Source organism: Chiloscyllium plagiosum, chromosome 24 (genome assembly GCF_004010195.1).
Source record: "Chiloscyllium plagiosum isolate BGI_BamShark_2017 chromosome 24, ASM401019v2, whole genome shotgun sequence".
NCBI classification, from domain to species: Eukaryota; Metazoa; Chordata; class Chondrichthyes; order Orectolobiformes; family Hemiscylliidae; genus Chiloscyllium; species Chiloscyllium plagiosum.
The window spans coordinates 17,718,909-17,737,491 of record NC_057733.1 but is presented as its reverse complement, the minus strand read 5'-3'; the positions used below and the strand labels follow the sequence as shown (position 1 = coordinate 17,737,491).

The 18,583-nt window shown below is 42.6% G+C and overlaps 1 protein-coding gene across 2 annotated transcripts in view; it reads left to right on the top strand.

Moving 5' to 3' along the window:
* Positions 1-18,583, top strand: part of b3gntl1 (UDP-GlcNAc:betaGal beta-1,3-N-acetylglucosaminyltransferase-like 1) — a 328,308-nt gene that overhangs the window by 153,013 nt on the left and 156,712 nt on the right. The window contains exon 1 of one of the 2 annotated variants that reach the window (XM_043714490.1): positions 12,470-12,490. The exons of the other annotated variant lie outside the window; for it this stretch is intronic. The gene's annotated coding sequence lies outside the window, so the exon portion shown is untranslated. Of the gene's footprint in view, positions 1-12,469; positions 12,491-18,583 lie in introns of those variants that run through there. 2 annotated transcript variants of the gene reach the window in all.

Genomic DNA, 18,583 nt, shown 5'->3' with positions numbered 1-18,583 from the left:
TTGCTCTGCTGTCTTCCCCACTAGGCTCTGCTTCCAGTTGATTTTCATCAGTTCCTCTCTCATGCCCCTTTATTTAACTGTAACACCATTACATCTGATTTTGCCTTCTCTCTTTCAAACTGCAGACTGAACTCTACAATAGTATGATCGCATCCTCCTATGTGTTCCCTTACTTTAAAATCTTTATAAAGTCTGCCTCATTATATAACACTAAGTCCAGAATGTCCTGCTCCTTTGTGAGCTCCATCACGAGCTGTTCCAAAAAGCCACCCTATAAGAATTCCATGAATTCTCTTTCTTTGGATCCACAGGCTAGGTTATTCACCCAGTCCACCTGCATATTGAAGTCCCCCACGATCACCGTGACCTTGCTTTTCTGACATGCCCTATCTATTTCCTGGTACATCTTGCACCCCTGGTTCTGACCACTGTTAGGAGGTCTGTACTTAACTCCCACTATGGTTTTTTTCTCTTAGTGGTTCCTCAACTCCACCCACATAGACTCCACATCATCTGACCCTATGTCATTCAGTGCCGTAGATTTAATTTCATTCTTAACTAACCAGGCAACCCCGACCCCTCTGCCCATCTCCCTGTATTTTCATTAAGTTGTAAATCCTTGAATGTTTAACTGCCAGTTCTGAATGCCCTGCAACCATGTCTCTGTGATGCCTACCACATCATAATCATTCATGACGATTTGTGCTGTTAATTCATCTACTTTGTTACGAATTCTACGAGCATTCAAGTAAATGTTAGCTTTAATGCTAACTTGCTTAAAATTATTAGAGTTATTGGAAATCATAAGATGTCCTAAGTTTTCCTTTTTGCTGCATTCCTAGCCTGTCTCGAGCTTAAACCCACAAACTCATGCTATCCTGCTGCTTATCTTTCCATTCCCCCGACTCAGATGTTTAAAGTCCTACTGACCACCCTATTTATCCTCTTCGCCAGAACGCTGGTTCCAGATCAGTTTAGCTGGAGACCGTCCCAACAGTACAGATCCCCCGGTTCCAAAACTGATGCCAATGCCCCATGAAATGGAATCACTCTTTCCCACACCAATCCCTTAGCAACATGTTTACTTCCCTAACTTTCTTATCCCTATGCCATTTGGCACATGGCTCGGGCAGTAATCCAGAGATTATGACCCTTGAGGATCTGTGCTTGATACCTCCCTAGCTTTGCCTATGTTGTTAGTGCCAACGTGGACCACAACAACTGGATCCTCCTCCTCCCGCTCTAATATCCTTTCAAGTCGGTTGGAGATGTCTTGCACCCTGGCACAGGACAGGCAACATTTGCCCCCAGCTCCCGCCGCACTCAGCTGTAAAAAAAGCAATTATCTGCTCTGAGAGCTCAGCCTCTGAAAGATCACAGTGCCAACCCTTTGTTATGGTACTTACTGACAAATTAATTCTTGTGGCTGTTGCTTATGATACATCAGATCTAGACAATGAATTCTGAAGTTGACTTTTATATCAAACTGATTTTCCAGCATTTCTACTGCTTGGCAGGATCTCTCTGCTCCTCTTGAGAAAGGTCCTCTTGACTTTATGCAACACCTCATTGCCAATGGTGGTCTTTATTTTCACTGCTTGCTTATTTGGTCCTGCAACTGCTAAACATAAAAGATATAGTTCCATCCTTTACATAAAGAGCCTAAATTTTGATAGGGCATCTGTGGCTTTATCATTCATGCTCAGAAATTTGGTAGACACCTTTCTGATGTTTCCTGTCTTTTGCAAATGCTTTGAATCTTGTTTGAGTCCATTTCCTGTCATGTTCAAGCTTACATTACAGTCTGTTTTGGAGGGAAAGTCCCCCTACTGCCACCATGTTTTTCTTTTTTGTTACTGCTCAGTAACACAGATTAAATTGTATGGATTCATTTAACTTTAAAATTCTCATGCAGATTTACTAAACAACACAGAGTACAACTTGTAGTTACGGATAACTATATATGTTTCAGGACTTGTTTCCATTGTTCTGCACAAGGCAATTGGTCATGTGCGTTCATCCTGGTGATCACATACATTGCTCATAAAGCAATAAAACATTTGTAGATATAACCTGAGTACTTTCAAACCAAAATAAGACCATTCAGCCTCCTCGAATTCATTGCTTTATCATTTGGGCCTCTGAATTCCTCGAGCCAATGGTGGTAAATTTGCAGAAAGAGTGCAGCAATACTAATGTATCTGATATCAAGGCCTTTTCTCCATTATCTTCATTGAAGATGCAACAGCAACAACTTATTTATATAGAATGTATTGAAGTGACCCGAAGTGTTTCACAACATCATTATGAAGTGATACATGGCACTGAGTCACTCAAAGCGACATTAGAATCAAAGAACCCCTACAGTGTGGAAACAGGCTATTTGGCCCATTGAATCCACACCAACCCTCCAGACAGCATCCCACCCAGACCCACTCCCCGACTGTATAACCTTGGATTCTCCATGGCTAATGCATCCACGCTTCACATCCCTATACAACAGGCAAATTAGTATGGCCATGTTTGGACTTTGGCCACCCGCACATCTTTGGTCTTTGGGAAGAAACCAGAGCACCCAGAAGAAACCCACACAGACACTGGGAAAATGAACATCTCCACACAGACAACCACCTGAGTCTGGAATTGAATCCGGGTCGCTGGTGCTGTGAGGCAGCAGTGCTAACCACCATGCTGCCTCAAATTTGAAGAACTCAGATATTTCGAATGAATAGAAGGTTGTAAGAAATCACAAAGATAGGTAGGGATGAGGTCATAGAGCTATTTGAAAACAAGGAATTGAATAGTGAAATCAATACGTTGCTTGACTTGGCAACAATTAGATGAATGAACAGATAGGAAATCAGGGTTTGCTGTAAGACCTGAGCAATCAGAGCTTTGGATAATCTAAAGGTTACAGAACTTAAAATGTGAAAGAGGAGGCGGGCATATGTTGGAATAACCAAGTTTCAAAAGAATGAGAGTCAAGGAAAGAAAATATTGAGAGCAGACTCTGACACTATGTACAGCTCAATAACACATGCAGAATTAATTTCAAATTCTGGCTCTCATTCTTAAGTCATTCATCAATGCCTCAAAGCTGTACTGTTGCTATGTGTCAAAGATGGCATTTCTGACCTCATAACAAAAGTTCAACTTAGAGTCATGATACTGTCTGGTATTCAAACAGGAAGCTATCTGAACAGTAAACATGATAAAGGCCATCAGTCAGATATGTTTAAAGATTAGCACATTGATAGAAAGATGTTGTTGAAGGTGCTTCAGAAAGGTCAAAATGACTCTTTAATTAGAATCAATCAACACCCCCGCATTTCTTTGCTCACTCCAGAACACACATTAACTGGAGCATAGTATCATTGAAATTGTTCTGGGGAGAAAAAAAATCTTTAACTATGCTTATGTTGCTGCAACCTATTTTTTTTTTAAATCTGAATCTTTGGGATTCTGAAATCTGAACTCTGTGATTCTGAGGTGTTTCTGTTTGACATCATACAAAAAGAAGTACTTAATGGAACAAGATATTCACCTTCTGCGTGTATCCACAAAGTCAATGGTTTAAGTAGAAATGATTCAGTGAGACTTTAGAAAGTAACCCTGAGACTCAACAGCATTTTGCCCAAAAAGCCAACACTTTGAAGGTGAAAGTGTTCACTTTGACCGACTTATCAATGTCCAATTGAAACTTCAACAATTGGGATGCTGATTACCTGAAAGCATCCTGGCAGAGAGAAAAGATTCTGAAGTACATGTTGCTCTTCAAGATGATCTTGTGATACAAAGAGTCTGGCCCAGATGATGCTGAAAACCAATACAATGTCTGAAATACATACTGTCACTCAACCATAAAACAATCTGCAGCCTTTAGTGAATTGCAGATTGCCCACGAGTTGCTGGACAATTTGCATCACTTTGCTGATACCTTTATAAAAAGGCATCTCACCATGACATTCATGAAGTTACAATTCACCTAGCTCCATTCTCCCATCTTCTCCCCAAACCTTGCCATTCTTCTTTTTCAGATGACAGTCGAAATTCCTTTTCCTTGTTTCAATAGAACCTGCCTCTGCCACAAATGTAGGCAGTGCATTTTGGATAACCTAAAGGTTACAGAACTTAAAATGTGAAAGAGGAGGCAGGCATGTGTTGGAATAACCAAGTTTCAAAAGGATGAGAGTCAAGGAAAGAAAACATTGAGAGCAGGTTCTGACACTGTGTACAGCTCAATAACACATGCAGAATTAATTTCAAATTCTGACTGTCATTCTTAAGTCATTCATCAATGCCTCAAAGCTGTACTGTTGCTATGTGTCAAAGATGGCATCGACTCACAGCAAGAGAAAGGTTTTTTCTTTTAGCAAATTTTGAGAAAATTTGTAGCTCAGGTTGAGTTTTGGATGTAGGTTTGCTCGCTGAGCTGGAAGATTCATTTCCAGACATTTCGTTACCCTACTAGGTAACATCTTCAGTGGGCCTCAGACGAAGCATTGCTGAAAATTCCTGCTTTTTACTTATATGTTTGGGTTTCTTTAGGTTGGTGATGTCATGTCCTGTTTGATGTTATTTCCTGTGGTGAAGTCACTTCCTGTTCCTTTTCTCAGGGGGTTGTACTTAGGGTCTAACTCAATGTGTTTGTCGATAGAGTTCCAGTTGGAATGCCATGCTTCTCAGAATCTTCATGCGTGTCTTTGTTTGGCTTGTCCTAGCATGGATGTGTTCTCCCAGTCGAAGTGATGTCCTTCCTCATCCGTATGTGAGGATACTCGTGAGAGAGGGTCATGTCCTTTTCTGGATAGTTGGTGTTCATGTATCCTGGTGGCTAGTTTTCTGCCTGTTTGTCCAATGTAATGTAATGTGTTTTGCAAATTACATTAGTTTTGCTCATTGTCTGTATAGAGTCTTGCAAGTTCATTAGCTGCTGTTTTAGTGTGTTGGTGGGTTTGTGGGCTACCATGATGCCAAGGGGTCTGAGTAGTCTGGCAATCATTTCCGAGATGTATTTGATGTAGGGGAGAGTGGCTACAGTTTAGGGACATGTTTGTCTGCTTGTTTGGGTTTGTTGCTGAGAAATCGGTGGACTATGTTCATTGGGTACCCATTCTTTTTGAAAACACGGCATAGGTGATTTTCCTCTGCTCTGCGTAGTTCCTCTGTGCTGTCACTAGTATCCTCACATACGGGTGAGGAAGGACACCACTTCGACTGGGACAACACATCCATCCTAGGACAAACCGAACAAAGAAATGTACGAGAATTCCTAGAAGCATGGCATTCTATCAACAAACACATCGAGTTAGACCCCATCTACCACCCCCTGAGAAAAGGAACAGGAAGTGACTTCACCACAGGAAATGACACCAGCACAGGAAATCACATCACTAACCCAAAGAAACCCAAGCATATAAATAGAAAGCAGGAATTTTCAGCAGTGCTTCGCCTGAGGCCAACTAAGGATGTTACCTAGTAGGGTAACGAAACGTCTGGAAATGAAACTTCCAGCTCAGCGAGCAAATCTACACCCAGGTTTTTTCTTTCTCATGTTGCTTTTACTTCGTTTACCATTGCTTTAAATCTGTGTCCTCTTGTTCTCCATCCCTTCGTGAGTGGGAACTGTTCCTCCCTATCTGTCCACACCCCTCCTGTTTTTGAATACCTTTATCAACTCTCCTGTCAACCTTCTTCCCTCCAACGAAAACAGTTCTAACTTCTCCAATTTATCATCATAACTGAAATTCAAAACCTCTTTAATTTTTTTTGCACTCTCCCAAAGCCTTCAAAATGCAGTGCTCAGAACTAGATGCAATGCTCCAGTTGAGCCTAAGTCAATGCTTTATGCAAGTTCAATAAAACCCCTTTACCTTATTACATGCTATTAAGTTATCAGCTCACACACTTTCAGTGCCCATGTATTTAATTCTTTTCTTAAGTTGAACTGTGCAGGTAGAAGTCAGGTTAACAGGGGAAACTATGAGTTGTCAGACTCCAGAAAATACTTGACCAAAGTAGTAGTGACCCATTTGTGGGCGGCACGGTGGCATAGTGGTTAGCACTGCTGCCTCACAGTGCCTGAGACCCGGGTTCAATTCCCGCCTCAGGCGACTGACTGTGTGGAGTTTGCACGTTCTCCCCGTGTCTGCGTGGGTTTCCTCCGGGTGCTCCGGTTTCCTCCCACCATCCAAAGATGTGCAGGGTCAGGTGAATTGGCCATACTAAATTGCCCGTAGTGTTAGGTAAGGGCTACATGTAGGGGTATGGGTGGGTTGTGCTTCGGCGGGTCGGTGTGGACTTGTTGGGCCGAAGGGCCTGTTTCCACACTGTAATGTAATCTAATCTAAAAAAAAAACAGAACATAGGTTAAGGATCTGTTGTGCAATGATTCTGTGTGCTCTGTGTATCGCACATAATCCACAGTTTACACAGGAAAAAGAACTTGTCAACCCTAAAGCAAGTTAATGCTCAGAAATTTTGTTGAAATGATAGCAATGTCTTAGAATTTATTGTCATTTTCGCTAGCCTTCCAAACCCTTGGTGCTCGTATTTTTGGTTTGAGCAAGTATTACTGACTTCTTATGTTAGTTGTATGTTTATTAAATTGTCAAGATACACAGGTGAGGGCCATGATATAATGAAGTATTTGGAGAATTTTGGAGGGTTTGGATGGTGCAGTGGTAATGTCCCCAACCCTGAGCCAAGAGACTTGTATTCAAGTCCCATCCATTCCTGAAGCGTATAGTAACATTTCTGAACATGTTGATTAGGAAATTTCTGTCTTAGAGTGCATATAGAGCTTGTTTTGTGCAATTGTAGTGTCCCTACCTCTGAGCCAGGGGGCCTAGGTTCACGGTCCACCTACTCCAGGGGTGTATAATGATGTCTCTGAGCAGGTTAATTTAAAATATCTTAGAGAACATATAAAGAGAGATTGAACTCTGTGCTCTGAAGGACTCCGTGAGCCATTGTATTTTCGGTGCAGCAGTTACAGCTCCTCTTCAGTTATTTAAGGAGCCTGCCTCAATGCAAACCAATACTCCTGATCTTTGGACACTGTGTGTAGAGAGGGGCAACTGAGGCAGAGAACCTGCACAGCTATCTGCCCCCTGAGCCTGACCAAGGTGTTTATCCAAAAGTCCAGGCAGCAAGCCTTCGAGGGGAACATTATACCCAGCTGTCTGCCTCTGTTTTGCAGTTACCCATCCATGACAGGGTGCTCTTGGAGAGGGAGCACAAGGGGTGCACTCTATGTTTGAAGCCTTTCATAACTGGTGGGCACTGCAGAAGTTTCAGTGTCCCCAAAATCAAATTCTAGTTTGAAATTTTAAATTTCCTTTCGGGCTTTATCCTTCAGTGTCTGTTTAGATTAGATTCCCTACAGTGTGAAAACAGGCCATTTGGCCCAACAAGTCCACACCGACGCTCCAAAGAGTAAACCACCCAGACCCATTCCCCTACCCTATATTTACCCCTGACTAATGCACCTAACACTGTGGGCAATTTAGCATGGCCAATTCACCTAATCTGCACATTTTTGCATTGTGGGAGGAAACCCACCCACACAAACAGTCATCCAAAGCAGGAATCGAACCCAGGTCCCTGGTGCTGTGAGATGGCAGTGCTAACCACTGAGCCAACATGCCGCCCAAACAAAATTTAATGAATTGTTAATCTGGTTAAATTTGGTTTAGTCGATTTTCTGTTTCAAAACGGTATAAACAAACACTGCAGGGCTACTGGGTTGGTGAAAAGTGGTTGGGTATATCACAGAATCACAGAACCCCTACAGTGTGGAAGCAGACCATTTGGCCCAACAAGTCCATACCATCCCTCTGAAGAGTAACCCACCCAGACCCATTCCCCTGTTACTCTACATTTACCCCTGACTAATGCACTTAACCTAGACATCCTTGTACACTGTGGGCAATTTAGCACAACCAGTTCACCTAACCTGCACATCTTTGGATTGTGGAGGGAAACCAGAGCACCTGGAGGAAACCCATAAACCAACTGTGAAGAAAACAAGTTGCATCTGGTTTCACAGTCCACCATTTACCTCTGAATCCTTTATTCTGTACCTCTAAACGTTGCAGCTACTGGTGCTGAAGAACTGATTTTGTTTTCAAAGAGGAGTTAGTACAAATGAGTGAAAGTTGGAGTGCTAACCAAGAACAGGAAATACCCAGAAATGAGAAAACTGAATGAACATCAATGTGTACAGGAGCACTTCTCGGAATTGCTAAATAAAATTAAATCTACAATGTTATGACCAGAAGAATCTTGGAGACTAAATGTTACTTTGACCTGTAAATGTATCATCTCCATGTCAACTTTGTCATAAATCAAGAATATTTTGTCAACTATCATTATAAATCCATGAGTTTATGTCTTCTATAGTTGAAAAAGTAAAGTTTGGTTAGGGTGAATATTTTGCAACTGTCCCTGTTCTTTTATTACATTTTCACTTGACTGGAACAAAAGGAAAATGAAAGGATGTTGTCCACCAAGTTAGGATTAGCCTGTGACATTTACCTCCTGTTGGTAGCCAAAAGAGGTGACTCATTCAAGGAACAAATGTATGGGAAAAAATATATATTTTTGCAATGAGTATATCAAAAATCCCCTACTGTTAATCTTACCTGTTAAACTGAAACAATTCAAACACTGGAATAATTCAATTGTAAAACTTGGTAAAAATAAAATGAACTAAAAGGCATGCCGAAATGTCCATTGGTTTTAAGGCTGTACCAGGTGCCAAGAAAATAGAACCAAAATTAAAAGGTTATGCAACAAAATTGCATGACTGACCTGAGGACGGGTAGAGCTTTATCAAAAGGCTGTACATTGTAGACAATGCATACACAGTTTGCACAGACCAAACAGTGTAAATGTCAGATGGGCCTCCCTTATGGTCAAGCACTCACTCAGCTTATTTAGGGAGAGATTACCTCAGTTAATTGTTTTCGAGCTGACTTGTTTTGTTAAATAGTTTGTACGGTGTGAATTTGGCATCAGTTTGGAGAATAAAAGGGTTACAGAGTGGTTTTGGGACCTGTTTAGTTCAGTGAAGAATTCTGCAGCAACTCACTTGAACTTGATTTGTCCAAAATCGAAACTACAGCAGTGTTCAGGTGGTTCTTTGGGTAAAATGGTTGCACAGGGTGATGGGTTCTAAACTGAGAACTGTGCCTTAGCTTAAACACAAGGCTGTTCTGAGAAGACAGCAGGAGGCTCATGGTCTCCTTGAGAACGCTGAGTTGCACACAAATCACCAGGAGCTTCAGTTCATTGTAATAAGATTAACTTTCAGGTTTCGGAGATATGCATCAGTTCTGCTTTCTCTGTGTGATCTTTCCATTCTGTCATAGCGTCTGTTTCCATGCTGTATGACTCTTCCGTCCAACTAGTCCACGCCAACCATGTTCCCAAACTAAACTCGACCCATATGTCTGCATTTGGCCCGTAACCCTCCAAACTTCTCCTATTCGTGTGCTTATCCAAACGTCTTTTAAATGTGGCAACATTTAATGGTATCCATCACTTGTTCTTGCATCATTTACAAATTCTTAATGACACAGTGTATGGTGTGAATATAACTAATATTGAACATAATGTAATCTGATAATGAGTAGGTGCTGAGCTATCCAAATAGGAATTGTTTTATTTCAAATTTGACCAATGAGGTCAATAGAACAGAATTCAACTTCAGGTATAACCCCCACCTCCCCCCTCATTAGCTCAAACTAAATTAAACATGGGCACTAAGTATTTGCCTTGCCAGCAATTCTCACATTCCACAAACAAATGAAAAAGAAATGTCCTCTAGAGAGAAGATAGGTAAGCCTTACTGATCTGACTCGAGAGTGTGGTGCTGGAAAAGCACAACAAGTCAGGCAGCATCCTAGGAGCAGGAGAATCAACATTTCAGGCAAAAGCCCTTTTTTCAGGAATGGAAATTCCTGATGAAGGGCTTTTGTCCAAAACGTTGACTGTCCTGCTCCTCAGATGCTGCTTGAGCTGCTGTGCTTTTCCAGCACCACACTCTCAACTCTAACCTCCAGCATCTGCAGTCCTCTGTGGGTGGCACAGTGGCACAGTGGTTAGCACTGCTGCCTCACAGCGCCAGAGACCCGGGTTCAATTTCCGACTCAGGCGACTGACTGTGTGGAGTTTGCACGTTCTCCCCGTGTCTGCATGGGTTTCCTCCGGGTGCTCCGGTTTCCTCCCACAGTCCAAAGATGTGCAGGTCAAGTGAATTGGCCATGCCAAATTGCCCGTAGTGTTAGGTAAGGGGTATGGGTGGGTTGCGCTTCGGCAGATCGGTGTGGACTTGTTGGGCCGAAGGGCCTGTTTCCACACTGTAATGTAATCTAATCTAATCTTACTTGCGTCTTATTGATCTGACTCGTATGTGACTCCAGTCCCACACTACATGGCAGCCTTTTGATGTTCTCCAGGCGGCTGCAAACGAGAAAAAATAATTTCCTTCTATTGGCCGAAAAATATTTTGGTTTTCTTAAAAATTGAAAGAACTGCAGATGCTGTAAATCAGGTTCAAAAACAGAAGTTGCTGGAAAAGCCAAGCAGGTCTAACAGCATCTGTGAAGAAAAATCAGAGTTAACATTTCAGGACTGGTTCTAAGGAAGAATCACTAGAACTGAAATGTTAACTCTGACTTTTTTTCAACAGATGCTGCCAGACCTGCTGAGCTTTACCAGCAATATCTGTTTTTGATTTTGTTAATTGACATTGGAGACATTTCAAAGATTGTCCACTCCTCACCAGAAAGTGTTGAATCCACAGTGATCTAACTGTGACTGTAATTTACATGATTGTTAAGGTTCACAATCTGCAGATTCTCTGTGTAGGTGGCAAATTTTGCAGACTGAGGATCCATTTTGTGTTGCTATTCTGGTTTTCTGTTGGAAGTTTTGAATTAATCATTGGGATTTCCAGGCCAGAAAGGTGGTGAAATCATCAATGCAGCTTTGCACAAAATGCCAGGCCAATGCGTCTGCTGTGACCACACTAGCAGCTGGGTTGACAGCATTGTGATAAAATATGTCTCTCTGGGGTTGGTGTACAAAGCCAGCTCACCAAACACATGGCTGACCTGAAAAGTTGAATGTCCTCTTTATGCTGAGAAATGATTACTGAGACATTGCCAGCCTAAGAGCGTTTAAAACAAACCACAGCTTTCAGAGCTATGTGTGGCTGCACGTGGAAGTCAATATATTCATCATTCCTGCTTCGTAATATTCTCAATGTTTTAATTTTTTTCTGTTAAGTGAATTGCTTGAAAAGGATTGACAGGTGCTGACCTATAGTTTGGAAATTTCATTCTTTGGCTGTAATATGAAGCAATCAATCACAATCTGGTGTAAGGCATGACTTACTTAACCTGCTGATTGGATATGCATGGCAAGTTGCAGATGAGTCAAGCCCAGGGGCTTCAGACTTCATTAACTTTATTCTCCTTTTTGGCACTGACGATCATTAGGAAGAAATCAGAGTTAATTTGCATGAAACCTGTTTAACTTTTAACTGCTTAGCTTTTAACCTTTTAGGTGCCAACAGTTTTGCATGCAGAATTTCCCCCATACTCAGTCTTATGTAACACTTCTATCAGTCAGGTCTTGCTCCTTAATAGTCACCTTGTGCACAAAAAAATTGATTCAAGGTCAAGGAGAGGCAGTGGCCTAATGGCATTAATCACTGGACTGTTAAAGTCGCAACCCAGATAATGTTCTGGAGCCTGGGTTCAAATGCTGCCATGGCAGATGGTGGAATATGAATTGAATAAATATCTGGAATTACAAGCCTAATTATGACCATGTCAATTATTGGAAAAACCCATTTGGTTTGCTAATGTCCCTTTGGGGAAGGAAACTGCTACCCTTACCTGGTTGGGCCTACATGTGACTCCAGACTCACAGCAATGTTGTTGACTCTGAACAATTAGGGATGGGCAATAAATGCTGCCTATCCAGTGATGCCCTCACCCTGTGAATGAATTAAAAAAAAACAGAAATCTTTGTTCACAGGTTCGCGATTGGTATAGTGCAGAAGGAGCCCATTTCATCCATCCCGTCTGCCAGACTCTGAGCATTTTAATTTAGTGCCAATCTGCTGCCCGTCCCCATAACTCTGTTAAATAATCATCCAATGTCTTCTTGAATGGATTAATTGAACCTGCCTCCAGCACAGTCAGTGCATTCTAGTCCTCAGTTTCTTGCTGTGTAAAAAAGTCTCTCACAATTTTACAGCTACTGCTTTTGCAAAACACTTGGAAACTGTTCCCTCTGGTTCTCGATCTACAAGCGAGATAGAGTTTTCTCCTCTATGTATGTCATGACCCTGTATGTATGTCATCACTGCAGTTTCCTCACCAAAAATGGAACAAGTACACTCCTGCTTTCCGAGGCTTTGCATGTCAGAAGTATATCGGATCTGTGACATTATGGGCTAGGATACGCCTTGAAGGTGAGCTCCCTGCACCCCAGTGTAAATGTTAAGCCCGCACACCTCAGCTTGGCTGTCTTGCCCCAATTTAATTCTTTGGGCAAGAGCCCTTTAACTGACATGAGAGGGTTCGGCATTATAGGGATGCTGGCCAAGCAGAGACCATCAACTCTAAGCCACAACAGGATGAGTGACAAATATAGGGATTGCAGGAGACCCAGGAGAAAGGACCCATGGGTGCCCATCCAACCCCGGTTCCATAGAAACCCTACAGTCTGGAAGCAGGCCATTTGGCCCAACAAGTCCACACTGATTCTCCAAAGAGCATCCCAACCACATTCACCTCCCTACCCTGTCCCTATAACCCTGCATTTCCCATGGCTAATCCACCTAGCCTGCACATCCGTTGACACTATGGGCAATTTAGCATGACCAATTCACCTAACCTGCACATCTTTGGACTGTGGGAGGAAATCAGAGCACCCGGAGGAAACCCACACAGACACGAGGCAAACATGCAAACTCCACATAGACAGTCACCCGAGGTGGTAATCAAACCTGGGTCCCTGGCATGGTGAGGCCGCAGTGCTAACCACTGAGCTTCCATGCCACCCTATCTGGGTTCATCAGGGATCACGCCATGGTGCAATAGTTGTTGTGGGGTGGGAGGGGGTGAGGTGTCTGTTGGCACCATAGATCTTTCCTTCTGTCGCTTCCTTATCGAGTCATACCCTCACCTCTGTATTGACAGGCTCCAAAAAGCACAACAGAGTAATGTGATACCTGTACCCATGGCTGGATGATCCATGGGTCCCTACTAGTTCATTATGAGCATCTTGGGTTAACTAATCTGGAGCAACATTCTGTACAAAGCTCATTTTCCACAAACCATCATGCCCCCCCCCCCAAAGACACAACATAGCAATAAGTACATCAACAGTAAATACCTAATTTCAACAAAACATTGTAGAAAGCTTCAATTTATCAAAGTTACAAAACCTACTGACAAATCTAACTGTTTGCTTTGTCAATTATTCTTTAATTATGCTCCTGTGAGTCATTTAGTCCTGTTGAAGGCACTGTATAAATGTAAGTTTTTATTATTAATTAGATACAGGAGAATCAATATAATTTTCAAAAATATGCTTTGTTCATAAAATTTGTAGCAGGATATCATGAAACATTTCCCACTCGAATTTTGAATTTGCAATAAATTCAACTTCACCTCATACACTATGTTCCATTCTTAAATTCCTCACTCTCATCAGACCATAATACATAGGAGCAGAATTAGGCCATTCAGGCTGATGAAGGCTTATACCCAAAATGTTGACTTCTTCACCTCCTGATGCTCCCTGGCTTGCTGTATTCTTCCAGCCTCCTGCTTGTCTACTTCCCTCCCTTCTTAACAGGGATCTTACATTAACCATTTTCCAGTCTTGTGAAAACCTCCTTGACCCCAGTGATTCCTGAAAGATCTCAAACAATGCCCTTACAGTTTCCTCAGCTACCTCCTTCAGAACGTTGGGGCGTAGTCCATCTGGTCTGGGTGATTTATTCACCTTCAGACTTCTCAGCTTCCACAGCACCTTCTCCTGAGTGATGGTCTCTACACTCACCTCTGACTTTCTGGACGCTTTGGTGTGCTGCTGGTGTCTTCCAGTTAATTAGTTCCTCCGCTATTTCTTTGTTCCACTTTCCTACTTCTCCAGCCTCATTTTCTGACAGTCCAATGTCCATTCTTCCCTTTCTACTTCCCTTTTTATATATCTTAAAAAAAACTTTTGCAATCTTCTTCTTTAATTCTTCTTTTCCAGCTAGCTTCCCCTCATATTTCACCTTCTTTCCCTTATTGCCTTTCTGTTATTGGTCCTCCATTTGTTTTTAAAAGCTTCCCAATTCTCTGGCGTTGTATGAATCTTCACTACATTGTATGCTTTTTCTTTTCCTTAATGTTTTTAATAACTTCCCTTGTCAGCGTGGTTGCCTCGTCCTCCCCATAGTATGTTTCTTCTTCCTTGGAATACATTTCTGCTATGACTCTTGAATTACCTCCAGAGACCCCTGTCATTGCTGCTTCACTGTCATCCCTGCTAGGTCCCCCTCGGCCAACTCTTCCCTCATGTCCTTTACTCAGTTGTAATACTGTTACATCTGACTCCTGCTTCTCTCTCTCAAACTGTGGGTTGAATTCTGTCATATTGTGATCACTGCCCCTTACATGTTCCTCCACCTTATGCTCTCTAATCAAGTCTGCCTCATTACACATTATCAAATCCAGAACTGCCTGTTCCCTAGTGGGTTCTACCACAAGCTGCTCCAAACAAAAACCATCTCGTGGACATTCCACAAATTCCTTTTCTTGAGATCTGCTCCCAACCTGATTTTCCCAGCCCACCTGCCTTTTGCAGTCCCCCAAGATTATTGTAGTGTGCTTTTCTTACATGCTTTTACTATCTCATGATATATTTTCTCCCCCACATACTGACTACGGCAAGAAGGCTCGTACAAAACTCCCATCAGAATCTTTAATTTTTTGTGCTTTCTCAACTCTACACGCACAGATTTTACATTTTCTGACTCAAAATCACTTCTTGCTATCAATTTAATTTAATTTCTTACTAACAAAGCAACCCCCCCCCATCTGCCTGTCCTTTCAATAGAATATGTATCTTTGAATATTTAGTTCCTAGGCCTGATCCCTGGCAGCCATGTCTCAGTGATACCCACAACATTGTTCCTGCGAATTTCAATCTATGCTACAAACTCATTCGCCTTGTTTCGTATACCTCATGCATTTAAGTACAACACCATCAGTCCTGTGTTGACTGTCCCCCTTCTCATAGTTGTCCCCATACAGGTGCCCATGGCTACCTCTTTGGTCTGGAGGAAGTGGGAGGATTTAGATCCTGACCCCTTGCATACTCTCTGCCTTATGACTTGCTCTGAAAACTTTAATAACTTCTGCAAGCCTTACCTTTAACCTTTCCCTTATTTTTCATGCATTTGAATCTATCACCTCTTCCCCTGCTCCCCAAGTATTTAAAACCCTATCCAGCCCTATATATGTGATTCCAAAGGACTCCTGGTCCCAGCATGATTCAGAGTGGAGTCTGTCCCATTGGAACAGCTCCCCTCCTTCCCCAGTACCGGTGTTAATATCCCATGAATTTGAAACCGTTTCTCCCACACCAATCTTTGAGCCACACATGTACTTCTTTAATCTTGCTGACCCTGTGCCAATTTGCTTGTGGCTCAGGTAGTAATCCAGAGATTGGTACCTTTTTGGTTCAGCTTTTCAATTTAGCCTGTAGCTGCCCATTTTCCCTCAGCAGAACCACCTCCCCCTTTCTCCCATATCATTGGTACTCATGTGGACCACCAACCAAGTTCCTCTGCAGCCCAGATTGAGATATCCTGAGCCCCAGACAGGTAACACAGCCTTCAGGACTCTCCATCCAGGCCACAGAGAACAGTGTCTGTTCCTCTGACTGTACCATCCCCGAATACAACAACATTCCTCTTTGTTTCCACCCCCCCCACTTGAATGGCTTCCTGTACCACAGTGCTATGGTCAATTTGCTCATCCTCCCCACAGTCCTTACTGACATTCACACAGAGAGCAAGAATTCAAACCTGTTAGACAAGCTCAAGAGCTGAGGCTCCTTCAGCATTATCTTGTGGTTCCCTCTACCTGCCTCGCTATAGTCACACCTTCCTGTCCCTGACCACTGACCAAATTTGAGGTAATTAATCTCAGGGGTGTGAATCCCTCCTGAAACACAGTGTCCAGGTAACTCTCCCCATCTCTGATGTGCCGTAGTGTTTGAACCGCAGGCTCCAGCTCATCAACTCTGAGCCAGAGTTCCTTAAGCAACCAATGCTTGCTATGCACGTGGTCACTACAAACCACTATGAGGTCCACCAACTCCTACATCATGCGGTTACAACACATTGCCTGGCCCATCATCTCTGTTTTATTTACCTAGTTCTTAATTTGATTTTTAAAAAGTTTCCTATTGGTCTTTTAGTTGGGAACCTTTAAAATATTTCCCCAATTTACCTTCAGTCTGAAAGTAATCAATAAAAGATAGTCAAATTAGCAGCTGTTACCAACCATGAACTTATGGTTTAGCTGTCTTTTCTGAAGGACCCCTGATCCTGAGCTTTGGTTTATCCTGTTAAAAGAACCTTGTAAACCATGAGCTAAAAAGCCAGCAAAAAGCATCTCTTCCCCTCTTCACTGAATTCCCTAGCTGCCTCCAAATTCCCCGAACTATCTACTCGCTCAGGCTGAGGCTCATTCTGTGTGTAACCTCTCCTTCCTGACTGCATGCAGCTTATAGTCAGGCTATTCTTAATATTTGAAATATAAATTCTAGTCAGGTTCACAGACCACATGCCAAAACAGCTAAAATTGAATTTTACAAAAAGTGCAGCAGAAATAAACTTTTCTTTATGCACCATATTTTCTTTATGCACCATATGCCCTGAAGTACCTCAATACAACTTTAGTACTTCTGTTGTTCACAAAGAACTCATGGTGTACTTGCAAGGATCTGTTCTGGGTCCACTTTTGTTTGTCATTTTTGTAAACGGCCTGAATGAGGGCATAATAAGATGGGTTAGTAAATTTGAGGGCAACACTAAGGTAGGTACAGTTGTGGATTGTGCCAAAGCATGTTGTAGGTTACAGAGGGACATAGATAAGTTGCAGAGCTGGGCTGAGAGGTGGCAAATGGAGTTTAATGTGGATAAGTGTGAGGTGATTCACTTTGGACGGAGTAACAGGAATGCAGAGTACTGGGATAATGGTAAGATTCTTAAAAAAATCACACAACACCAGGTTATAGTCCAACAGGTTTAATTGGAAGCACACTAGCTTTCGGAGCGACACTCCTTCATCAGGTGATAGTCTATCACCTGATGAAGGAGCAGCGCTCCGAAAGCTAGTGTGCTTCCAATTAAACCTGTTGGACTATAACCTGGTGTTGTGTGATTTTTAACTTTGTACACCCCAGTCCAACACCGGCATCTCCAAATTATGACTACTATCAACACCATTAACCGCCGGGGTAAGATTCTTGGTAGTGTAGATGAGCAGAGAGATCTTGGTGTCCATGTACATAGATCCCTCAAAGTTGCCATCCAGGTTGATAAGGCTGTTAAGAAAGCATACGGTGTGTTAGCTTTTATTAGTAGAAGGATCTTGTTTCGGAACCATGAGGTCATACTGCAGCTGTACAAAAGTCTGGTGCAGCCGCATTTGGAGTATTGCATGCAGTTCTGGTCACCGCATTATAGGAAGGATGTGGAAGCCTTGAAAAGGGTTCAGAGGAGATTTACTAGGATGGTGACTGGTATGGAGGGAGGTCTTATGGAAAGGTTGAGGGACTTGAGGCTGTTTTCGTAAGAGAGAAAAAGGTTAAGAGGTGATTTAATTGAGACACATAAGATAATCAGCGGGTTAGATCGGGTGGATAGGGAGAGCCTTTTTCCTGGGGATGGTGATGGCTAGCATGAAGGGACATAGCTTTAAATTGAGGGGTGATACATATAGGACAGATGTCAGAGGTTGTTTCTTTACTCAGAGAGTAGTAGGGGTATGGAACGCACTGCCTGCAATAGTTGTAGACTCGCCAAATTTACGGGCATTTACATGGTCATTAGATAGGCATATGGACGAGAATGGAATAGTGTAGGTTAGATGGGTTTCAGATTGTTCCACAGTGCGGCACAACATTGAGGTCCGAAGGGCATCTACTGTGCTGTAATGTTCTATGTTCCATGTTCAAAGAACTTTCTTGTCAGGCACAGTTTGGAGCTTAAAATCAACGAGGTAAAAACAATGACTGCAGATGCTGGAAACCAGATTCTGGATCAGTGGTGCTGGAAGAGCACAGCAATTCAGGCAGCATCCGAGGACAGGCAAAATCGACGTTTCGGGCAAAAGCCCTTCATCAGGAATAAAGGCAGAGAGCCTGAAGCGTGGAGAGATAAGCTAGAGGAGGATGGGGGTGTGGATAGAGTGGCATAGAGAAATGACCTGGGAGTTGCAGTGAGAGAGAGACTCCCTGAGATTCTTGTAGAGAGAGGAGGAAAACCTCTTCAAGG